Here is a 10,307-nt window from a genome sequence, read left to right as displayed (position 1 = left end):
GTTCGGTCGAACCATGGGTGTGTTCGACCACTCCTCTTCGAATAACAAAACCTCCAAAGTTTCTGACTCGCACTTCGACCGAACTCTTATTTGTTTGCTCGAACTTGATTAATTTGTGATTTGCTCTGATTTTTGGGTCGATTGGTTGCTTCATTGTTGCTGGTTGTTAACGGTGGTGCAGGTGCGGCTGATTTCTTGTAGGTTTGTGGTTGATTGCGGTGGAAGGAGGAGGTGTTGCGAATTGGAGCAGCTGCTGCCAGGGGAGTTGTTAGGTGGGTGGAATTGGTGGGTGATGGTGGTTCAGGTGCGGCTACTGTGGTTGGTAATTGGGTTTTGGTGGACGGTGGTGCAGGGGTTGTTATTGTGGGTTGCGCGATGGTGAAAGGTGGGTTTGCGCGGCTGCCATTTGGGGTGCTGAAGGTGTTTGATTGGTGTGGAATTGCAGGGAAGAGGGAGTTGCGTGAAGGATGCGATAAGTGGGAGATGCTGCAGTGGTGCGGCTCGGCTATGAGGTGGAGTTGATTGGGGGTGAAGGTGGTAACAGCGGCTGTGAGGTGTAAATTGGTGGGCTGATTTGGTTGGTGGTTGCAGCAAGGTTTTGGTGGGCTGCTGTGTGCGAGAGGGAGCAGGGGAATTGGTGTGGTGGAGGTTAAGAAGTTGGGGTGATGGATAAGAGGTGGGCAGCAGCCATCAAAGTAAAGAATTGCACACACTTTCACTCGTCCCCGAACTCCGAACTCACTTGACATGAAACCCGGGACCCTAAATACAAAACCGAGGAGAAATCAAGACAAATAAAAATGAAATAAATAAATTAGGAATAAAATAAAGTAAAATAGAAAAAGAGAAATAACACTAAACTAATAAAAATTAAATAAAACTATACAAGTAAATAAAATCAAATAAATAACAAAATAAACTTAAAACTAATAAAAACTAAACAAAAACTATACAAGCAAAGAAAGTGAAATAAAATAGACTCAAAACTAATTAAAATAAATAAAAGTAAATTAGAATACTTTCAAGGAAAAATAAAGAACGAAATATAACAAATCAAAAGCAAATAAAATACGAAAATAAACTAATTCTAATAAAAACTACGAAAAGAACTAAAACACGACAAAATTACCAATAAAAAAAAATGTTATTAAGAGAAAACAAGAGAAAGAAAGGGAAAATAAGATAAAATAAACGCGAAAATGACTCTAAAAATACTTCCTAAGAATGACATAAATGTCACTCATCAAATTCCCCCAAGCTAAACCTTTGCTCGTCCTCGAGCAAAGCTAAGGCAAAAGAGAACAAGATGAAATTATTGAAAGCAAAAGAATCAAAATAGAAACAAAGAGAAAGAATGTACACTAACTCACTGTCGTAGGAATCACGGATGCATTCAGCGTATGCATCATGCCCTTTAAACCCCTATGTCGCCATAGAGGACGAGTAAGCTCTCGTGAGGGTTTCCTAAGAGGTTTAACCCACAACTCTTGGCAACACATAACATTCAAGGCAAAGGTGAAATCAAGAAAACTCGAGTTTTGATATTTCAAACTAAACACAAACAATGGGCTAAATGCACAAGAATACAATCCTTTCTAGACATTAAAGGTAGCCAAGCAAAAGAATAGCTAAGGTTGGTACACACATAAAGCATGCAAAGGGTAGAGAACTTAGAAGGACTTACATTCCTCCTTATCTCCAACCAAACTTCCGCGTCCTCTCTAGTTTTGCTTCCACTTTTAATGTGATATCTCGAGATTCCTCGAAGGAATCGGAAGAAATAATCAATGAAAAACATTTAGGCTACCTGACATCTTGGCATTGATAGCTCGCTTAATAGGCTTGGCTTGATTACCCTCCATCGGTAGTAACTAAACCTTACTAAGGTCAAAAGGTCTTAAAAGGGTTGAAACGTTTAGGCTAGGGTAAAGGGTGTGGAAATAAATTTGGAAATTGGTGGTAAACTTAGAAGTGAAGCAAGGTTGATCATTCCTCAATTCAAACTCAATAAACTACCAACTTTCAAATCAAAAATTCTAGCAACTCCTCCCCCAAGCTTATTCTTTTTCAAACAAACAACAAATATTTTTGTATTTTCTCAATATTTTCTTCTTTTTTTTTCATTTCTTTTTATTCTTTGCTCTCGCCTCTTTTAACTTTGAGCGGCTTTTTCTTTCATTTCCTTTATTTTCTTCTCATTTACTCAAACCATTCAACATAACAAATATAATCACAAGTACCAAAATTTGAGTTTTTCACTTCTTTTTCATTCTTTTTCTCACTTTCATTAACCAAAAATACAAATGAAGTCCTAAGAATGCTTCACAAAAACTAATAAAGGTGAAAATAAAGCAAAGGTCCATTGGTTTGTAATGTGGTTACGCCAAAGAAGGGAAAATGGCTCAAATTGGGTTACTAAATGAGCAAATGCAAAAGAAAAATAAAAGAATAGAAAATAATAAAACAAAACAAAAATCCTAACTGCCTTCGTCTTCCCCTAGGTTGGTTCGGTCTCGATCTTGGGTAGATTAAGCCAAATTCTCGATATAAGCTAGCAATTCCAAGGATCCAAACGCCACACATGCAAGAAATGTAGAAGGCTAGAACAAAATAGACACATCCTCACAAAAATGACGGTAGTGGAATAGCAAAAATCACCTTTAAAGCTTCAACTAGCTAAAGAGCGACAACCATCTTACCACAAACCAAGTGACCTAAGGTCTCATAGCCCTTAAGTTCTACTACCTTGGCAATGTTATATGTGTGAACCAACCTCGACATTCAAGTGCATGAAAACCTCTAACAACTAGCAAAGAGGGTATTCTAGGTGCTAAAGCCCAATTATGTCCAAGTTTAAAACAAAACATTTTGAAACTTGCCTTGAATGCCATGGAAAGACACTATACACACAAATATTCACAAAACCAACAGTACTCAAGAGTGCATATACAATTGTGCAAGATGAAAGCATGATCAATCAAAGCTACAAATACCAAAAGTCAACTCAATAAGGCGCTCATGGCCATCCAAACATAGTAAACCAATCTCAATAATAGACTTTGGCAAGTATGAGAGAAATAAATCAAGCAATCATGAGACTATGGATTAAGAAACCACCAAGAGATATAGATAACCCCCCCCCCCCCAAGCTAGCGAATAGCTACTCCCCCAAGCTAGAATGGAGCATTGTCCTAAATGCTCAAAATAAAGGCACAAAGGGTGGGTGGGAGGGGAAGAAAGAAAATACATTCACACATCAATTCATAATTCATTCAATCGAAATGCAAATAAGAAAGCAAATCCAAGATGAGGGAATAAAGAAAGAGTAAACCAAATGTGAGGTGGGTGTTGAAACCCACAATTGAGCACATTGTCCACAATTTCATCTAATTCCTCGTCTTTGTTGCTTTTCCAAATGCAAGCAATCATTGGTGTGCTTCTTCTCAAGGAGCTCAATCCAAAATCCTTGCACATGAGTATGTGCCTCGAGTACCTATACACATAGACAAGAGAGTAAACAAAAATGAGAAACACAAAAGAAAGAAAAAGAAAGCAATAAAACACGGGTTACTTCCCGCAAAGGCTTGCTTAACGTCTAAGCATGACCAATCTAGTAAATAACCCGACAAAGAACGCAATAGCTTGTCATATGCACCGGAAAACATATCAAGAAATAGAGCATACGTGATGCTCATATGACAAGAAAACATAAAGTACAAGGAGACTTTATGCTTGAGAGAAGGCAGAAAAGAAATAGTAAAAGAATCAAAATAAAAAACAAGAAAATAAGAAGAAAAAGAAAATTCCTCACAAAAATCTTTTTGGTTGGCATTATAACTCTTTTCCTCATCAACAATGAAAGAGTTGGGGGCTTCGAAAGCATGAATAGGAAGAGGATCCATAAGAGGTTCTTTGAGAAAAGAAGGGAGGAACATAGGATATTAGGAGATATGGTTAAACCTTTGGGAAAAAGGTGTATGAGAAAGGCAAAGAGGGGTAGCTAATCCCTCATCACAAGATCTCACATCACTAATGAGGGAATGAAAATCAATCATGGAATCCTCAAATGAAGAACCCTCATGTTCTACATCTCCCTAAAGCTCAAAAACTCCAAATGATTCAATCTCAACCTCCTCTTCACAACCTTGAACAACATCTCCCTTAAATTTCTCAAGGCCTACCATCTCAAAATCAAGAGTGAATGGGGGCAAATTTCTCTCAAACTCATCTCTTTCTAATGAAGCCTTATCAATGAACTCACTCATAAGGTTACGGGCTACCGTTTGAAACTCAAGAAATATTTGGGCCATAATCTCAAATGAGTCCAAATCATCATGGATAGACGAGTCAAAAGCTTGCTCATTGCAATCATCTAGGGGAGTATGGGGCACACCTTTAGAAATCATGCAAAAATCGGATGCAATATGAGAAAGAACATGCACTTTATCATCATTAGAATGTACCTCATTACATTGAGCTATAGAGGGAGGGGAGTTAAAATCATGCGTTACATGGTCACTATGGGGAGCATCAAGCACATCATAGGAATTCATATTAGACAAATCAAGAATATTAGCATCAATATTAAAAGCATGAGAATCCCGAACATAAGTCTCATGATTGGCCCTCTCCCAATCATAATTATCCCTAGCTAACCATGAATAGAAATCCCAAGCTTCATCCGAAGACATGTCTTGAAATTTACCATTTAACATATTTTCAACTACTCCTCTAAAATTCTCATTTAATCCCAAATTGATGATTTCACAATAATCACCCTTGGTTAAACCTTTAACACCATCTAGGAAATCCTCAAGTCTATTGAAATACACCCAAAACGGTTCATTATCAAATTGAGGAATAGAAATATAAGCCATTTTTTCTCAAATAAAGCAACACAAATAAAAACCAACAAATCAAAAGAAAATTATAAAAAATGGACTAGTCTCAATAAGATAACACAATGGTAATGGAAGCCGTTCCCCGGCAACGGCGCCAATTTGACAAGGGAATAAACGCGTCGTCAATTGTCTATCCCTAGATCAAATACAATTTATACAACCTAAACAAACCTAATACGAGTATGAGGCAAGCATAGGGGTCAAACCACAGAGAACGGATAAACACCACCAAATGTTATCGACAATTAAGCTAGTCCAGAATAGGAGATAAATAAACTAAAGTCTAAATGGATTAAAATTAATATAGCTAGGCACCAAGGGAAATGGGTAGGTGAAGTTGACGCTTGATCATGCAACAACTAAGTAGCAAATCAATGGTAAACTAAACATGCATGAATATCGAAGTAAAGGGTCCAATCTAGCCGCCTTCCGGGGTCAATTGGCTTCTCCTAACATAGCCTCTATGTTTCCACATTAGAACCATATACTAGGAGGTACTATTAAATAACAATCGATAGTAATGAACCTCAACTAAGTCAACTTCCGTTACTTGTTAGCAAAGACTCATCTTTGATCAACTAACAATGTGCACTTGCAAGAAGACCAAAGAATATCAAGCACGCAAATACTTTAATCACCATTAACATAACCCCAACATTATAAGCATGAACAATTAGCAACTACACCATCCCCACACCCTTGGCTAGATGACTACTCACAAATCATATTGAAAACAATATCAATCATCAAATCAACAAGCATCAACATGATTAATATGCAAAGAAGAAAAATCAAAGCAAAAAAAAAAAACAAAATAAAAAACAAAGGTAAAGAGAAAGAGTAAGAGATTGCTCATTAATTGAAGATGAAGGTCTACAAAGGATTGAACAAGCTCCTTCTTCAAAATCCAAGTTCATTAATGAATAAAACCACACTTTCTCTCTCTACCAATGAAGACTAATCCTTACCTAAAACTAATTAGAGTGTAGAATAGATAGTTACTGAATATATGTTTTAATTGCCCCCAAAATTGGGTATTTATACTAAGCTAGCCAAAGTAAGAAAAATAAAAGAAGGAAAATAAATAAAGAAAGAAAAGGAAAATTAAAAGAAAATAAAAGAGAAAAGAAATAAAAGAGAAAAGAAGTAAGAAAAGGAAAAGCAAAAGAAATAAAAATAAAAGAAAAAGAAAAATAAACCCGCAAATCCCCTAAAAACCATCTGACCCCGATTTCTTTTCTTCGATCATCATGGCTGCTCTGATTTGTGATCATCATACCACCATCATCAACCATTATCATTAAATCACCGCCGTCAATCATCATCTGTTATCATTGAGCATCAATCAAGGTTGTTCGATCTTCATTAAAAACCATGTGCGAGGCTCGTGAAGTGGTTCGATCGAACCGATGGTTGGTTCGACCGAACTACGGGGTTGGTTCGGTCGAACCATGGGTGTGTTCGACCACTCCTCTTCGAATAACAAAACCTCCAAAGTTTCTGACTCGCACTTCGACCGAACTCTTATTTGTTTTCTCGAACTTGATTAATTTGTGATTTGCTCTGATTTTTGGGTCGATTGGTTGCTTAATTGTTGCTGGTTGTTAACGGTGGTGCAGGTGCGGCTGATTTCTTGTAGGTTTGTGGCTGATTGTGGTGGAAGGAGGAGGTGTTGCGAATTGGAGCTGCTGCTGCCAGGGGAGTTGTTAGGTGGGTGTAATTGGTGGGTGATGGTGGTTCAGGTGTGGCTACTGTGGTTGGTAATTGGGTTTTGGTGGACGATGGTGCAGGGGTTGTTATTGTGGGTTGCGCGGTGGTGAAAGGTGGGTTTGTGCGGCTACCATTTGGGGTGCTGAAGGTGTTTGATTGGTGTGGAATTGCAGGGAAGAGGGAGTTGCGTGAAGGCTGCGATAGGTGGGAGATGCTGCAGTGGTGCGGCTCGGCTGTGAGGTGGAGTTGATTGGGGGTGAAGTTGGTAACAGCGGCTGTGAGGTGTAAATTAGTGGGCTGATTTGGTTGGTGGTTGCAGCAAGGTTTTGGTGGGCTGTTGTGTGCGAGAGGGAGCAGGGGAATTGGTGTGGTGGAGGTTAAGAAGGTGGGGTGATGGATAAGAGGTGGGCAGCAGCCATCAAAGTAAAGAATTGCACACACTTTCACTCGTCCCCGAACTCCGAACTCACTTGACATGAAACTCGGGACCCTAAATACAAAACCGAGGAGAAATCAAGACAAATAAAAATGAAATAAATAAATTAGGAATAAAATAAAGTAAAATAGAAAAAGAAAAATAACACTAAAGTAATAAAAATTAAATAAAACTATACAAGTAAATAAAATCAAATAAATAACAAAATAAACTTAAAACTAATAAAAACTAAACAAAAACTATACAAGCAAAGAAAGTAAAATAAAATAGACTCAAAACTAATTAAAATAAATAAAAGTAAATTAGAATACTTTCAAGGAAAAATAAAGAACGAAATATAACAAATCAAAAGCAAATAAAATACGAATATAAACTAATTCTAATAAAAACTACGAAAAGAACTAAAACAAGACAAAATTACCAAATAAACAAGAAATGTTATTAAGAGAAAACTGTTGGGGTTTGGTGAGTCCGACTCACCGTGGAAACAAACCCTAAAACAAGACCGCACTCGCAATAAATAAAACCATAAACATAATTATATTAATCACAAGATTAAGATAAGCTAATTACCTTTGACGCGTGCTTCGCTCCAAAATGAGCTCTTACTTGAAAGCTTCAAGTCCCGGTCACACGGAGACCTCCAACGAAGTCCACCCGCACCAACAAAATCGACTAGGTCCAATGTCTTGGGGTTAGCAAGACCCGACCAATAAAACTCGAGTAATTATATTGAGTTCAAAGGTTTTCACTAATTGTGATGCCTTTTCCAACTCTTACTCAAGCCTCATTCCCAATGCCCACACTTGGGTATTTATAGGAAATGATGGGAGTATCATTTACTCTCCCATCAATGTGGGATAGTATGATTTTTCCATTTTATTTTAAAGCTAAAATAAAATTAATAATCAAGCTAGTAATAAATCAACAAGTGGCAAGCTCATGTGAGTGGTTAGGCGAGGACCACTTGGAGAAGGGGGGGACCAAACTTGCTCCCCACTCCCTCTCCCATAACCGGCCACCTCACTCCACAAACACTCAAGGACCACTAGCCACATGGCACCCACCCTTGGGCACCAAGGCAGCAAAGGTGGGCTGCCATGTGCTGTTGTCCGTGGCAGCCACGCCCAGCAAGCCCAGTAGGCCCAGCACTCGCATGCGGGCTGCCAGGCGCTGCTGGCCAGCAAGCCCAGCATGCTTGTGCGGGCTGCTACTGGCCTTGTGCCTTGGCCAGCGCTGCTAGGCAGCAAGCAATGGCCTAGCCATGCTGCTGCTAGCTTTGGCGAGCTGGCGCGCCTAGCGTGCTAGCTACTGCAGCTTGTTGCGGCATGGCTTGCTAGCCATTGCGCGCACAAGGCTGCGCCTAGCATGCTAGCACGCACTAGGAAGCACCTAGCCTTGCGATGCTAACATGGGTGAGCTAGCACGCACCAGCTAGCCTAGGATCGGCTTGGTGCGCATGCTAGCCATCATGCTAGGCCATTCGCCCTTAGCACTCGGTTTGCTTGGGCATTCCGATGCTAGGGGTATTTTGGTCTTTTGTTGATTTATTACTATTTCTCGTCTCGTCTTTCACTATTTTTTGACTCGACTTCCGACGCTCGGTTTCGACGCTCTAAGCTCGAATTTCCGACGTCTAAATAAATATTACTCGGTCGACTCATTAATTCCTTCCGAATTAATTCGTCGTTTCGGTTTGTTGAATGCTTGGGTGTAACCCGAAGGGTTCATTCAAGATTAAGCTGTAATATTAATTATTCATTAATATTACTGATCGGAAGCGGCCTCCACCCAGGCATTCCGATCACTTGACCTCACTGAATATATTAGCTTTCTAATAATTATGAACCCACTAACAGAATAGTACACTTGTTCGAAGGACACCATTCCTTTCAATCTCCCACTTGTCCTTCCGGACAAGTGCGCATTTTGTGTACAGCCTTTTTCCTATGTCGCTTAATGTCTCTTCATGAACTATAAGGTAAGATTTATTTTGTCATCCTTATTACGTCCAGAAGTGTTTCCCGATTCCGAGTCCGACTGTCAATAAACAGATGATTTCTAAAATCCATCCGAGCACGACCATGCATTTTACAGTCTCGCTCTACGAGAGGCCTTGTATACAACAAAGACATCTTCCCTATTTTAGTAGGGGGACATTCCCAGTCTTGTAATGTAGCTCCTCTTACTGAGAGGACCTAGTCACCCGAGTGTTGCCGTTATAATCCCCTATTACGGCAGACGTTTGACAACATCAAAGCGAACTAGTACTCAAACAAGAGAACTCACAATACTCATGGTCGAGGAAATAGGTTCCGATAGCCATAATGAGAAGTATACTTATGACAAATTTTTTAATTTCTTAAAGTATTCTCATAGGTCGATCTAGTATGGTTCTAAACTAATACCTGTGCAAATGATTTATGACAATCATGTCCTTGTAGCACATGAAACGGTGCTATAAATCAGACTACACACTAATCTCAATTGGTCATTAATCGTCCATCGTTTAAATGACCTTGATTAGGGATAATTTTCTATTATAATATTCAATGTTCACTTAATAGGTGTTTCCTTACCAAGACTGGTCTTGATACCCTATTTTGAATATTCTCATAATCGAATGGACTCATTATTTAATCCTAAACCACAATTAAATAGCATAACGAAGTAATAAAATATTGCATGAAATTTTACATTACTCCAAAACATGAATGGTTTTCCTTAGCGTCTTACATTAATTTTTCTCAAAATTAACTAAAACACTAAACAAGGAAATCAAAGCCAGTCTCCTACATGCTTGATTCCCATTGCCTCAACGTGCTTGTTGTGCTTCACTTGAGGCAAAGGTTTAGTAAGTGGATCGGCTACATTGTCATCCGTTCCAACTTTGCAAATTCTGATTTCACCCTCTGATTTCCATTCTCGAATCATGTGAAATCGCCGCTTGACATGTTTGACCTTCTGATGTTCCCTAGGCTCTCTGGCCTGAGCAATAGCTCCATTGTTGTCACAATAGAGGGCTATTGGACCCTTTATAGAGGGTACAACATCAAGTTCACCAACGAACTTACGAATCCAAACAGCCTCCTTAGCTGCTTCAGCAGCTGCTAAGTATTCGGCTTCAGTTGTAGAATCTGCAGATGTACTCTGCTTTGCGCTCTTCCAACTAAACGCCCCTCCATTTAGACAGAACACATATCCAAATTGCGATTTGAAATCGTCTCTGTCTGTCTGGAAGCTTGCGTCGGTATAACCTT

This window comes from Chenopodium album, chromosome 3, assembly GCF_948465745.1.
Source record: "Chenopodium album chromosome 3, dcCheAlbu1.1, whole genome shotgun sequence".
Lineage (NCBI taxonomy): Eukaryota > Viridiplantae > Streptophyta > Magnoliopsida > Caryophyllales > Amaranthaceae > Chenopodium > Chenopodium album.
The sequence above is the reverse complement of the archived record's forward strand: the minus strand, read 5'-3'. Positions refer to the sequence as shown.